Source organism: Rattus norvegicus, chromosome 2 (genome assembly GCF_021556685.1).
Source record: "Rattus norvegicus strain SHRSP/BbbUtx chromosome 2, alternate assembly SHRSP_T2T, whole genome shotgun sequence".
Classification (NCBI taxonomy): Eukaryota; Metazoa; Chordata; class Mammalia; order Rodentia; family Muridae; genus Rattus; species Rattus norvegicus.
In genome coordinates, this window is record NC_141535.1 from 22,863,049 (window position 1) to 22,874,381 (window position 11,333).

The 11,333-nt window shown below is 37.1% G+C and overlaps 1 protein-coding gene across 2 annotated transcripts in view; it reads right to left on the reverse strand.

Moving 5' to 3' along the window:
- Xrcc4 (X-ray repair cross complementing 4) overlaps nucleotides 1–11,331 on the reverse strand; it is a 234,014-nt gene extending 222,683 nt beyond the window's left edge. Inside the window, exon 1 of one of the 2 annotated variants that reach the window (XM_087621642.1) lies at nucleotides 11,115–11,331. The gene's annotated coding sequence lies outside the window, so the exon portion shown is untranslated. 2 annotated transcript variants of the gene reach the window in all.
- Between the last annotated feature and the right edge of the window lie 2 nt (nucleotides 11,332–11,333).

Sequence of the window (11,333 nt, forward strand, 5' to 3'; positions counted from 1 at the left end):
ATTGATTTGTGGTGTTTTTATAAGACTGAAATTTTATATTTCCGTTGCTGAAATTATGTATGTTGTTGAAATTGACTATGTAGTTTGTCCCCTTGGAGTAATACATTTGCAAACTCTATGTGATTCTGTCACTAAAAGTTTTTGAAAAGTTCCTATCTAATGGCTCCAATGATTTGTGCATCCAAAATTAAAAGAAAAATACCTAATTAAGTATGCAACTCCTCCACAATGATAAGATACTTAAGTAATTTCTACCTGTACTAGGAAAAATAACGTTCTTCCAAAGGATATCAATGGAAATAATAATTAAGCCCACTTCAAATATATAAAAAAAAACACTTAAGTGAACCCTTGATATTATGACCACTAAATATAACAGATACTTCATTTGTTCAAATTATTTCCTATACTGTGGGTTTTTTTTTGCATAGATGCAATTAATTCCAAAATACATCAGAAATTTGTGAATATTTACGTTTATATCAACTAGTCAGACACTTGATAGTAAGAGTTGAATTTGAAAATTGTTAGATAAATATGATTACTAGTATTTGAAATGAATCACAAAAAACATGTATCGTTAGCGATTCACAGAATTTGTTTTTGTTTTCTTTTTGAACACATGAGATTAATCTGTTAAATTGTTAGCAGAATATGTATACATAAATGACAGTTTCTGCATGCATTTTAATGTAGTCAAATTTAATGAAGTCTCTTATTTGTCTGTTTGGTTTTCAGACCTGAAACTTACAATTTTGAATGCATATTTTTGCTAGAATGCTCAAGTACAGAATCCTACCTTCTTTTTCAGTTTGTAAAACCTATGAAGATTGCTACAGACCAATTCAACCTGTAAAGGTTATATGTAACCAAAGGGAAACCACATTTTATCTTAAGCTGGGTTAGTGCTACTTTTGGTTGCTATATTTTATATTGCTGTATATTGAAGGCACATAGCAGTGGCTTTCATAGGTGTTTTCATACATGTGTCTCTTGTACTTTGACCATATCCATTTTCATCTCTAGATTTCTCTCCCCTTTCCCACTTCCAGTTCCAGTCCTTTCCCCAGGAGTCCTGAATCTGCTTCATGTCCTCCTGCCCTTTCACTTTCCCCCACCCCTGTGTGTGTACACATGCATGCGTGTGTACACATGGTGTCTGTGCACATGCATGCGTGCATACATGTGTGCATGTGTTTGTGTGAGTGTGTGTGTGTGTGTGTGTGTGTGTGTATCTATATAAAAATCTTGGGTTCCCAAATGAATGAAAATAAGATATTTGTTGAGTCTGGCTTATTTCAGTGAATATGATGATCCCCAATGATTCATTTTATTGGAAATGACATAATTTTCTTCTTTATGGCTGATTGTCACATATTATATATTCATCTGTTGAGAGATTCCTTAGGCTATATAACATGACCACTGTGAACATCACTGAAAAAAGCATAGATGCTCATAACTTCTGTTACTTTCTCTTTGACTCTGTTTAGTTAATCCAAGAACACATCAAAAGGATCATCCATCAGGAACAAGTAGGCTTCATCCCAGGGATGCAGGAATAGTTCAATATACGGAAATCCATCAACATAATCTACTATATAAACAAATTCAAAGATAAAAACCATATAATCATCTCATTAGATGCTGAGGAAGCATTTAACAAAATTCCACACCCCTGCATGATAAAAGTCCTGGAAAGATCAGGAATTCAAGACACATATCCAAACATAGTCAAAGCAATATACAGCAAACCACTTGCTAACATTAAACTAAATGGAGAAAACTGAAGCAATCCTACTAAAATCAGGGACTACACAAGGCTGCCCACTTTCTCCCTACTTATTCAATATAGAACTCGATGTCCTAACCAGAGCAATCAGACAATGAAAGGAGGTCAAAGGGATTCAAATTGGAAAGGAAGAAATCAAAATATCAATATTTGCAGATGATATGATAGTATACTTAAGTGACCCTAAAAGTTCCACCAGAGAACTACTAAAACTGATAAACACCTTCAGCAAGTTAGCTGGGTATAAAAATAATTCACACAAATAAGCAGCCTTCCTCTACTCAAAGGAGAAACAGGCTGAGAAAGAAATTAGGGAAATGACACCCTTCATAGTAGTCCCAAATAATATAAAATACCTGGGTGTGACTTTATGAAAGCAAGTGAAAGATCTGTAAGACAAGAACTTCAAGTCTCTGAAGAAAGAAAGTGAAGATCTCAGAATATGGAAAGATCTTCATGCTCATGGATTGGCAGGATTAATATTGTAAAAATAGCCATTTTGCCAAAAGCAATCTACAGAATTGATGCAATCCACATCAAAACTCCTACTCAATTCTTCATAGAGTTAGAAAGGGCAAATTCATTTGGAATAACAAAAAAAATGATAGCAAAACTATCCTGAACAATAAAAGAATTTTTACGGGAATCATCATCCCTGACCTCAAGCTGTATTACAGAGCAATAGTGATTAAAAACTGCATGGTATTGCTACAGAGATGGTAGATCAATGGAATAGAAATGAAGACCCAGAAATGAACCCATATACCTATGGTCACTTGATCCTGAACAGAACACTAATGGCTTATGGTCTAAGATCAAGAATGGACAAATGGGACCTCATAAAATTGCAAAGCTTCAGTAAGGAAAAGGACACTGTCATTAGGACAGGACAGCAACCAACAGATTAGGAAAAGATCTTTACCAATCCTTCATCCAATAGAGGGTTAATATCCAATATATACAAAGAACTCAAGAAGTTAGACCCCAGAGAGCCAAATAACCCTATTAAAAATGGGGTACAGAACTAAAAAAAGAATTCTCATCTGAGGAAGAGTGAATGGCTGGGAAGTTCCTAAAGAAATGCTCAACATTTTTAGTCATCAGGGAAATGCAAATCAAAACAACCCTGAGATTCTCACACCAGTCAGAATGGCTAAGATTAAAAAACTCAGGTGACAGCAGATGCTGGCGAGGATGTGGAGAAAGAGGAACACTCCTCCATTGTTGGTGGGATTGCAAAATGGTACAACCACTCTGGAGATCAGTCTGGAGGTTCCTCAGAAAATTGGACATTCCACTACCTGAGGACCCTGCTATACCTCTCCTGGGTCTCCAAATGATGCTCCAACATACAACAAAGACACATTTTACACCATGTTCATAGCAGCCTTATTTATAATAGCCAGAAGCTGGAAAGAACCCAGATGCCCTACAACAGAAGAAAGGAAACAGAAAATGTGGTACATCTACACAGTGGAATATAACTCAGCTATCAAAAACAATGACTTCATGAAATTCATAGGTAAATTGATGGAACTAGAAAATGTCATCCTGAGTGAGGTAACCCAATCACAAAAAAAAAAAAAAAAAATACTGGCATTCACTCACTGATAACTGGATATTAGTCCAAAACCTTGGATTACCCAAGATACAACCCACAGACCACATGAAGCTCAAGAAGAAAGATGACCAAAGTGCAAATGCTTCAGTCCTTCTTAGAAAGGGGAACAAAAATATTCATAGGAGAAAATACAGGGACAAAGAGTGGAGCAGAGAGTGAAGGAAAGGCCATCCAGAGGCTGCCCCACCTGGGGATCCAGCCCATATACAGACAGCCACCAAACCCAGACAATATTGCTGATTCCAAGAAGTGCATGTTGACTGGAGCCTGATATAGCTGTCTCCTGAGAGGCTCTAGCAGAGCATGACAAATACAGAGACAAATGCTCTCATCCAACCATTGAACTGAGAATGGGGTCCCCATTAGAGGAGTTATAGAAAGTATTGAAGGAGCTGATGGGGTTTGCAGCCCCATAAGAACAACAATACCAACCAACCAGAGCTTCCAGGGACTAAACTACCATCCAAAGATTACACATGGACTGGCCCATGGCTTCAGCTGCATATGTAACAGAGGATGGCCTTGTTGGGCACCAATGGGAGGAGGAGTGCTTGGTCCTGCCAAGGCTGGAGCCCCCAGTGTAGGGTAATGTCAGTAACATTTGAAATGTAAATAAAAAATATCCAATAAGAAAAAAGCACAGATGTTCAAGAATCTCTGTGGAATAGTGATTTATCCTCCTTGCTGTATGTAACAGGGTGGATACACCTGACTTATATGGCAATTGTTTTTAGGTTTTTGAAGAAAGCAAGAAATTATTTCCATAATGCCTCCACTAATTTACAATCCCATCAGTAGTTTTACAAGGGTTTACTATTCTGGTACTCCCATAACCATTTATTTTTTCTTTGTGATAACGTAGAATAAGTGAAGAGAAAGAAAAGGAAAGGCTCTTCCCTGGTGGCTAAAGGTGTGGAACCTTCCCCATATGTTACCGCTCATTTGTTCCTCACCGTTTGAGATCTCTTCATCTCATTCTCTATTTGGAAAATGGGTTGTCTTGCTTCTTAGCATTTATTGGTTTCTTTTACACTCTATATAATAATCCTATATCAAATGTATAGCTCTCAGAAGTCTCCCCTCACCTGGGGCTGTATCTTCATTCTCTAGTCTCTTCTCTCTGCAGAAGCATTTGAATTTACTGCAACCTCAGCTCTTGGGATTACTTCCTGAGATGGAGTCATTTTCAGAAAGCTTTGCCTATAGGTACATCTTGAAAGATTTTCACTCTTTCCCCCTAAGACTTCAGAGTTTCAGTTCTTACATTAAAATCTTTCCCCCATTTTGAATCCAGTGTGGGACAGGGTGGCAGATTCATTCTTCTACATTTACAAATCCAGTTTTACATTATGATTTGTTAAAGATCCTATCTTTCCTCCAGTGTATGTTTCTTGCTCTGTGTGAATAAATTGCTGAATCCTTTATTATATTCAATTAAGCTTCCAAACGGACTTATTTTTTCTGTTTCTAAAACCATACTATTGTAATTTTTCTGGGGACTGAATGGAATCTGTTGGCTACTTTCCTGTCTTTTTGTAAATAAGGAAGTTTTTCTATATTCTAGTGTCTCCTCCAATTTTATTATTCAGTGTTTATAGTTAAGAACATATTTTTTTTGAGACCAGATGCCATGGAGTTCTCTGTGTCTTCAAAGTTGAGTTTGCTATGAACCTGCGAATGACTTTGAACTGATCTGAATTCCTTGCCTCCACCTCTCAAGTTTTTATGATCATAAGCATACAACACCACACCCAGTATTCTGTAGTGCTAGGGAAAGAACCCGATGACACTTGAGTACTAGACTACCACTCAATGGGATGAGCTACCTCTCTAACTCAGGGGCACATAATTCATGTGGATTCAAACCCCAACTTGGAGAATGTGGAGAGAATTAGTTGATAAAGTGCTTCTAACAGAAGCATGTCAGAAACCATCGGATTTCTGGGGCTCAGTGGCCAGCCAGACTTATCTAGTGAAAGATCTTACCTCAGAAATGCAGACAGAGGAATAACAAATAACATCCAAGGTTGTTAATCTCAAGCCTTCAGGTGCATGCCCACACACATGCACATGCATACACACCAACACACTGATGAACAAAAGGAAGCAAACAAAAAGAAAAACATTCTATTTTGTATTTGGGGGTGAGGTTATTAAAAGTACTTTTGGAATGCCATATTTTGTTTCTATAGACTTTTACCAAAACATTTACACAGCAGGACACATAGAGATATGCATGTACAAACACACACACACACATACACACACACACACACACACACACACACACTCAAACAAACAAACAATCATTTCTTCTCACACACACCTGCAGAGCCATGGGTATTGTTAGCATTAACTCTGCAAGAAAAATCCAGCACTTGTAAAGCAGGCTGTTCCATTGCTTTTTAAATTTCATATTTAGGATCACTAACAAATTCCTAAATATAGACAGTCATTTAAAATTCAATATTCCAGATGCCTGACAGTTACACATTATTTCACAATAACATAAAGGGTTTAAAGCTCAATAAGGTTCAAACGACAGCTAGAGATCATATCAAGTCTTAAACTATATTTTAAATGTGACAGTCTAAGTATCTTCCAGTTTTCTCATTAATTTAAAACTTCATAAAATTAAGCTAATTTTATCTTAAAGAAATGCTGTTTGAGTACTTAAGTTTGGAACTGGGATGGATTGTGAAACACACCATTCCAAATTTAGTATACGCGCTGGTGAAGTAAGAACATGTGAACCATATTTAAGTGATACCCACATTAATAAGCCCACTCACATATGATAACTCTGTATCCTGTAATCTGTGCTTCAGGAACCTCAAAAATATATTTAAATTAGGTCTTGATAATCTACATTTCAGCTAATTGCTTAAATAATTCATCACTTTACTAAGACTACCCTCTCATTAAATATCAAATAAAAATATCCGAGAATCAACCACAAGAACACATGAGAAACTCCAAAATTCTTTTAAGACTCAGAGCAAATCAACCAATATTTTTGTCCCTACGAGCCTTGTACACAGAAATATCCAGTGTTTCGCCCCAGAACTACTTGGAGAAAATGAGTGGAATCCTCTTCAGAGATGCTGATTGAGGCTATAATAGAGCCCATGTTTTGTTTCCTAAGAGTACTAAAGGGCACATTAGTATCAGCACCTCTCTCAGCCAAAGCCAGGGATCTAAGAGGAGCCTGCAGGTGGAACCACTTGGGTCCCACCCCAATTTGTACATCAGTAGCTTTATTGAGAACTCAGAACAGTTGAGAATTGAGAAGCTTATCTTTAGTACTTTGTGTCTTTGATACATGGCCTCTCTCTTAGAAGACTAATACGTTGTTGGCTGGTGTGCAATTGATGTGATCTTGGTATGAACAAATACCATTCACAGTTGCTTCTGAATAAACAAGACACTTTTTAAATTAGTTTACAAAGCATTTTGTATGCCCTTTTGGATGCTGATAAGGACCATGGCAGAAGCCAACGCTTAGGTCAGCTCAAGTTAGTTACAACACTGTATCATTGATAACACCATTTGGAACTTGAGCTTCTTTTCCTTCTCTTAATAGTCAGTGATGGCTTCTCTTCAAGCTGCTTGGACTGCAGGTGTCCAAATTCTGCAGCTTTGCCAAGGAGTTGTTCATACAGACGAGAAAGGGATAAACTCAAGTTTCTAATGAAGCAATCACTTAAGTGGTCCCCTAGTCAAGAAAAATGGACTGATGGAATTCAGAATAAAAATTACTATATAGAACCAGCTGTTAAAAATCTATGAATGGATTCTTGCTTATACTATTTTTGCTAGACTTTACTTTTTTAAAAAAGGAAAAGAAAATGTAATTTTAAAGCAAAGTTATGGTGACAGATTTTTACAGCCTTATCACATTTTTAAAAATTCAAAAACAGGTACATACAGAATTTTAGACAAAAAGGCAGATTATATCAAACATCTCATTGTATTTACTTTTGTGTGTGGTATGTATGGTACATGAACACACATGAGCCCATGTCACCTATGCAGAGGCCAGAACAGATCTTGTTGTGTCTTCAATATTGTACTCACTCTTGCGTTCTCCATCCCCCTCTTTCTCTTTCTTATTGCCTAACAGGGGTCTCTTACTAAAGCAGAAGCTGATGTTTTATGTTAGACTTTCTGCCAAAGAATACTTAGGATCTGTTTGCCTCTACCCCAGAATGCTTTGCTTATAGGGACAGTCAGCTATGTCCTGCTACTAATAGTGGTTGCTGGATTTCAACTAGGGTCTTCATGCTTATAGTCAAAATGCTCTTACTAACTGAGCCATCTTCCCAAACTGTTGTAGGAGAGGTGTGGATTTTTGTTATTGTTTCATTTTTGGTTGTTTATTTGGATGTTTGGTTTTGATCTGCAAAGCTCAGAAGACCCTAGAACTTATACTTTTCTGAAGGAGAATAGGGCTTTATTAAGATTTGGGTATAACAGTTCAGTTCAGCTTGCAAATGGATCACCAACAGAACACAAAACAAAATCTTTCACGAGGGTGTTATGACTTCTTCCTAGAGGTGTGGATTCAGAGATACAGTGCCTGGAAGCTAAATATGTAATTATTCATCTAATTAGGAATTAAAGTATTCATATGCTATTAGAACAGTTTAGAAAACCACATAAAGTTGCTGTTGTTTGAATGAACTGTTAAATATTGATAGTCTATGATTCTTAGACTTTTGTGTATATGGTTCAACTGTAGGTAGTAACAACTTGCAATATTGTACAGGGTTTGCTGCCCAGTAGTGATTCTCATTTCACTTGTATCCCAGTGTTGCTCATTCTCTTGTCTGCCATTGATAAACAGGCAAGTAAATAGGTACAGTTATTAGAGGTTTGGGGTAGGCAGGGCAAGTCTTATTCCCTTTCCACACGTGATCTGACTGGATTTCAATTCTGAGCATATTTTTCAATTAGGAAAGACTATACATGAGCTGGACCGGTGGTATCTTATGTGAGAACATCCTGACTCTGTTTAAATTAAAATAGAAGAGTTAGAAACAGCTTGACCTTAATAAACCCTATGTTACAGAATTAGAGGTTTTAATGGTTCCCACTTTTTGTTTCTTTTTTCAGTCTTTGTGTCACAAAATTGGTCAGATTCCTGCTTTTTAAAATTATGTCTCAAAAGTATGTTAGGTTGTAGGATTCTGAGTGCACCACCTTACCTCGAAGATTACATCTAAGACAATAAGAACAGCAATCGAAAAGTTGTGACTTGCAAGTAGAATCCGGGGTTTATTGTAGTATATCAGTGTTGGTAATATTCAAACAAAACGTATGTGTAATTATCTAGGAGTCATGGGGGAAGAGAACAGGTAGCAATCAAAACCAAAACAACCTACTTTCAATTTATGTATTTGGTGGCGAATTAGAAAACACACAAAGATAGATAGAAAGATAGATAGATAGATAGATAGATAGATAGATAGATAGATAGATAGACAAATAGACATAGATATGGTAGATAGATGATAAATAAAAATGAGTACCAATAAGTAAGATGGATAACTAAAATTTAAAAAACCCTCAAACACTATCAATATCAGAAATAAAAAAAAATGGAAAATGTAGAGAAAGTGGTCTGGCAGCATAAGAAACCAAATTAATTTTAAACCTTTTATTGTGTAAATAACATCTGTGATGGCTTACATATTCTCATCCAAGAGAGTGGCACTATTAGAAGGTATAGCCTTGTTGGAGGAAGTGTGTCACTGTGGGGTGGGCTTGGAGACCCTCCTCCTAACTGCCTGAGGATGCTCAATCTGTTCCTGGCTTCCTTCGGGTGAAGATGTAGAACTCAGCTCCTCCTGCACCATGCCTGCCTGGATGCTGCCATGTTCCCTCCTTGATGATAATGGACTGAACCTCTGAACCTGTAAGTCAGCCCCAGTTAAATGTTGTCCTGATAAGAGTTGCCTTGGTCATGGTGTCTGCTCACAGCAGTAAAACCCTAACTAAAACAACATCTAACAATCAAAACATTTTCAATCATTAGCCCTCCACCCAAGGATGAAAATTGAATGAACACTATAGCACTATTTATCAATTAATTATTTATATGCATTTATTCATTTAATCCCCAAAACAGTGAGGAAAGCTAACCACACTTTTACAGAGAACTATAAATTTCTCATTTTATATACAACTTTGTGGATATCATGACATGAAGATTGAAAACATTCCTCCACATGCAGAGAAGACAATGTTTACATAATGGAGTAACATAGTCAATTTCTACTGTTAGCAGGAAAATGTCTCATGATGATTAGAAATGAAAATCACAGCAGAGCTACCAGAAGAGGAAATAAAGAAAAATTATTTGAAATTGTGATTATCATTCACTTGCAACAAAATTCAAAATCAAGGGTTCCGTGTGCCTAATCGCCATGCAGCTGCCCCCACAGGTCTTACTGTTAGATTAATTTGCTATGTTACATGAATATCATAAATAATATACACACATGTCCAACTTTACCTCCTGATACCATGTACTTCTATGAATATCTCAACAATTAACAAGTTATTTGCTACTATTCAGAAACTGAGATATATAAGAAACTATGGCCTAAATTATCCATAAGTACAACAAACCAATTGCTATCTTCAACAACCTTAGCCTCCCTTTCTCTTTACTAGAGCCTGAAGCATAGCCTCATGAAGAAAGGTCAACCTTAAGTGTCAAACGGAGCTGAAGTACATATTTTCTACAACTACATTGGAACATTTATGTTTAGTTAACTTAAATACTATTTTTGAGATTATTCAATGACAATCATTTCCTATTGGACTAATCTCCAGCCCCCCACTAAAATACTCAAAGAAACATCCCTTCTTCTTCTACAGTCTGCTGATACCACTCAGATGCAGATCCTTACTTTGAGTATTGGACCAACGAATATAGCAATTGAGTATACCTGATTTTAAAAATGATGTTATGATTTCAAGCAAAATCTTGGATGCCATGCAGTAATAAACAACAATCACATATAACATAGCACTGAGTAAAAATATTGTGATGCCATAAGCGCTGGATTCTCATGATTCAGCTAAATAGAGCTCAGAAATCAGCATGTCACATCAGTGTCCTTCACTAATGTTTTCTATTTATCTTTTAGGTCATTATGTAACATTGGGTAACATTCTGAATAAAAACTAGAACCATATTGCGGGAGGGGGGGCAATTATTTAAACACATAATTTTGATATACTAGGAACAGTGAGGAAAGTGATGGACTTCAGAATCATTCCAAGAACTCATATAAAATTGAACACATCAGATTACACCTTCCTCGTATCTACAAAACTCATAAAGAAAACCAGAAGTGAAAGAGTGTCTCACCCAGTGGTTTTATACTAGCCAATTCTTCCCCTTAGGAATGGGCCATTCCTTTCCAGTAGCTACCAGAGTTCTTTCCCTCTGCCCAGGGCCTAGAATGTCTAACTAAGACCCGGATTCAGAGTGTCCAAAAGGGAGGGGGGCCAGCAAAGTCCAGTATTGGGTGGTGGGAGGGGGTGGTGGATCATCATATAGAACGCAGCCTTCTGAATACAAATCTACATCACACAGCAACACGGCCTATTTCCAATGAGCCTCTCACTACTGAAAATTCCACGAGACACAAAAAGAGAAAGTTAGGAGGGAGCCCAACAGGTGCTCACCTTGGGGAAATCTGATATCCACAAACAAAAGGCTCAGGGGTCACAGACCGGGTGAAAAACACGCACAGAGCAGCTTTAAAGCTAAGATCCGAGAACTACAGGAGGTTGACATAGAAAGAAAAGACGAGGAAAGCGCAAGAAAAATAGCACTGCTAGTGGAAAGACACCACAGCCACTTCCGGGCCCTACCTCTCAGTGACTCCACTTCCGGTCTTTTAA